The 4,297-nt window shown below is 45.8% G+C and overlaps 1 non-coding gene across 1 annotated transcript; it reads right to left on the reverse strand.

Moving 5' to 3' along the window:
* Nucleotides 1-1,383: 1,383 nt before the first annotated feature.
* Nucleotides 1,384-1,456, reverse strand: TRNAW-CCA (transfer RNA tryptophan (anticodon CCA)). Its single transcript has one exon. It is a non-coding gene; the product is annotated as a tRNA-Trp (tRNA).
* Nucleotides 1,457-4,297: the final 2,841 nt, after the last annotated feature.

A 4,297-nucleotide genomic window follows, 5' to 3' on the forward strand; every position in this document is an offset into this window, starting at 1 on the left:
CCCCGCCCCGAGTTTACTGAGTCTCCATTTACAGAAGGCCGTCTGGTCCTCGTCATGGAGTAGACACTGGAGCCTGACCTCGGACTAGCCTGAGAACCTTGAGTCCTCCTCATCCTTTTGGGGAGCTGTGCTCCCCAACTTCACAGATCTGTTTTGCTCTGAGTGAAAACTCACTGTCTTAGGCATACTGCCGTAGTTCACATGATTAAAGTTTGGATTATTTGTAGGGGGAGGGTGGTGACTGGGTAGATTGCAAACTCTTCTAAAAAATCAAAGAAGTCCAAACTTAAAGACATTGTCCTCATTCCTATTCCTTTCAAAATAAAGCGTGTTGAGAAGGGTTTATACAGGACACTCAGTTCACCCTTCTGAGAATGTCCTGATTTGGGGCATTTGAGGGAGGTGAGGTCATGATCAGGTGCAGAGATTCGCAGGGGCTGCGAGGGGAGGCATCTGGTGACATTTGAGTGTATTTGGCTCCGACTGAAAATGCATTTTAAAAATCTCCTTTTAAAAAACACAACTTTTCATACTTATAATCAATCACAAAATACAAGATAGTGCTTTTTTGGATGTGTCGTGGATGTTTTAAAATTGTCAGAGTTCTCATAATTGTTGGCTGTAAAAATCTGCATGGACATGTGTTTTTTATTAAGACATAACCTCACACATCATCCATTCATAACACATTACTGACTGCTCCCTCTATTAGCAGCTGGGAAAAGAAATGGAAAGTTGAATTGGAAACAAATTTATATGCTCATTTAGCTTGGTTAATTACCTGCTGAAATAATGTCCCCAGTTCTTAATGGGTGCTCCCCTTGATAGATAAGGCAGCTGCCCAAGAGGAGGTGATGGCTCAAAAAGGCACCTGGCTTATGATAATGTTTGTCAAAAACATGACAGGATAAACCAGGTTGGAATGTTCTATCTGCCAACACACTAGATGCCGCCAAGCCTGGAGGGAGCTGACTGACAGCCTGTTAAAACTGAGACTGCTTACATAATAATAGGACCATTTTGTATTCTTCATAACGCTAATGTAGGCAAAGTTACCAGTAATACATTCCCTTAGAATGCCCTGGACACGAGGGCGGACTGTGAATACCAGGGAAGCTGAGAGCCTTGCAATGGATGGAATCTGAAGCTCTCTGAGGGACTGGGCAGGATGCTTACATGTGATTTTTCAAAATTTTAAATTATCCATGTTGTGCTTTCAGTTCTATTAATTGACACCACCACTGTCAAATTTCTGAGGCCACCTTTAGTTTGCAATGGTCTTTTTTTTTTTTCTTTTTTCTTTTTAAAAATATTTATTCCTTTGGCTGCATTGGGTCCTAGTTGCAGCACTCGGGATCTTTAGTTGCGGCATGCGGGATCTAGTTCCCTGACCAGGGATCGAACCTGGGCCTCCGGCATTGGGAGCACAGAGTCTTAACCACTGGACCACCAGGGAAGTACCCCCCACCCCTTTTTTTCTAATGCAGATCTCATCTAAATGGTATAGTATACATTTCTGGTTTTTAAAAGTCTGCCCGACGTTGATTCAGAGTGTCTCCATTTTCTTTTCCTCAAGCACTCCAAAGTTCCTAAAGTTCATTTTACTAAGTTTAAATCACTTACATTCCCAAGATTGCTGGGAAGTATGTTGAAGGTAGACAGTGTCCTTCCTCATTTGTGAGAGGGGATGGATCTTGGGGTACAGAGAACTTGTTACTTCCACCCAGTTGGTATTGGAGCAACAGGTAGAATCTGCTCTGATTTATAGTCAACGCACTTTTCATATTCCCCTCACTAGGTCAATATTCAGTGACGCCTAATTAGACCAGATGAACTCAGGGCACAGAGATGGAGTCATCGGTTGGAGCCAGAGGACGGATGCAGCCGTCTGTTTCAGATGAGGTCAGGGAAGGGCTGCGCTCAGCTCCACCACGCCTCGCAGTGCTGTCCACTACCTTTTCTTCCAGTTCTTTCTTTTCCTCAGTCGCCAGACAACAGTATTCACTAAGCTCCTGATGAGAGTTCGATCTTACCCGGCCAGTTGCTGCTCTTCGAATACAATAGAATGTTAGAGTTGACAGCAACCTTAAAGAAGAGCCAGCTCTAAACTTTTCAATTTATGGAAATGTTACGAGGAACTGGACCCAGAGGGTTTAAGCAACCTGCCTGAAGAGGCTGCAATTCTCGTATCTAGTTTGTAGCAGTGCCTAGGCTGCTACACGTGTTGATTTTTCACCTTTTTTTGTTTCCTAGTGGTAGTTACTATTACTGCTAGCGTTGGTTGAGCACCTACTATATGACAAGCACTACACATGCTTTTAGTCCCCACCATGATCCTCAAAATGGGCCCCATTATCCTCAGGACAGTGTAGTCCAAAAAGGAATTAAAAACTACTCGTCCACATCAGGATTTTTATAAATTATTGTAAAAGAGAGCAGACAAATAATAATAATAATTTATATGCCTAACACACAACAGCAAGAACAACAACAGTAATAGCTAACACACAGCACTTATAATGTGTCAGGTTCTATTCTAAGGGCTTTATACATGTTAACTCATTTAGTCCTCTGGGTAACCCTGTTAGGTAGTTGCTATTATCCCTGATTTACAGATTAGAAAACAAAAGCACAGAGAGGTCACAGAGCTGGTAACTGATAAAAATAGGGTTTCATTCTGGGCTGTCTGGCACCAGAGCCCATACTCCCTCAAGTGATCTTTATATGTTAATTACTATTAACTGTAAATAATGAGTAACATCTCTGACTCAATCTCAGCTCGGAAACCAAGGGCCCGTGCGTCAATCCGCAGGGAAGCCTGCAGGGTCAGCCCTAGAGTCTGAGCCGGCTCTGCAGCTTGACCTCCAGTCCCCTTACCAGCATGCCGACCAGGAGAAGGGAAGGAAACCTCTTTCCGTCTTCAGAGAGGTTCCAGTTTGTTTCCGGACAAACAGGCAAGAAATTGAAAGCTCACTGTCCACAGAGGTTGTACCTATTAGCCTGCCCCAGAAACTACTTAGGGAGAAGGTTTGATAAGGGATAATAAGTTTTCTTGAAAATTCAGTGTGGTCTCTGCCTGGCAAGCATCTCATCCTTCCTGCATACTGTCTGGCAGAGATAAGGCACGTGGCCTCTGGTACAGCCAGTATAGCACACCCATTCACACCGGGGAGGGGAGAAAGCACATTTCTAAATAGTCTTCCCATCACCTTTCAGGATCCTGCCTGCCTTCCAGGTGGTGAGGGCTCTCTGCAGCCATGGCACAAAGCTTTACCACTAGGGGGCGCCTAGACAACTCAGCGTGCTCCCTGGAAAGGGGCCCTTTCAGGACGTGAGCAGGGTTCTCTGACAGAATGGATTTCTGGTTACGAGCTGGAGATTATGGTTACAGCTATGCTAAGCATAAATACGGGGAAATGCTTCTACAGGATTAAATGAGGGCAGTTTGAGTCATTCCAAGACTCAGCAACTCTGGTAGCCAACTCATGCGCTCTCCCTGCCGCCAACCTAGCAGGCCCTCCCAACCCGCAGCCCCAGACTCCCGCTTACACGGGCAGCTCCCTAAGCACTGATACAGCACCCCTCCCCCACTTCCCCCCACCCTCCAGTGTTGACTGGATTATTGGTGGAAGCAGCCATGTTGGAGGCAGGCAACACCCTTGGGATCACTCACTGCATGTGGCTTTGCAGATGTTTGGTGACTAATTAGTTGGCTAACTTTTCTTTATTTCGCTCACATATTTGTCCGTGTCCTTTCCTGTTCCAGCACAAACGATGACAATAAACCCAAGGAACCAGCCCTGGGAGGAAACCAGCTGGAATGCTGAGCAGGGCTGGAACTAGGGTGAGGCAAGTGAGGCATTCCCGCAGCCCTTTGATTGCCTGAGCCTGAGAGTAATGCCGCTTTTTGCATTGTGCCCCAGGCAAATCTCTAGCCTCCCCCCCAGTCCCAGTCCAGAATTGCCATCGTGAGAGGTACCCAGCAGCACTGAAAAACAGCGAACTATTTGTTTTCGTTTCTTTCTTTCTTTTTTCTTTAAATTTTATTTATTTTTGGCTGCGTTGGGTTTTGGCTTCATTGCTGCGTGTGGGGGCTACTCTTCATTGCGGTGCGCGGGCTTCTCACTGCCGCAGCTTCTCTTGCAGCGGTGCATGGTCTCTTGGGAGCGGGCTTCAGTATTTGTGGCGCATGGGCTTACTTGCTCCTCTGCATGTGGGATCTTCCCCTACCAGGGATTGAACCCGTGTCCCCTGCATTGGCAGGGGGGGGGCTTTTTTTTTTTTTTTTTTTTTTTTT

Source organism: Lipotes vexillifer, unplaced genomic scaffold (genome assembly GCF_000442215.2).
Source record: "Lipotes vexillifer unplaced genomic scaffold, Lipotes_vexillifer_v1.1 scaffold738, whole genome shotgun sequence".
NCBI lineage: Eukaryota > Metazoa > Chordata > Mammalia > Artiodactyla > Lipotidae > Lipotes > Lipotes vexillifer.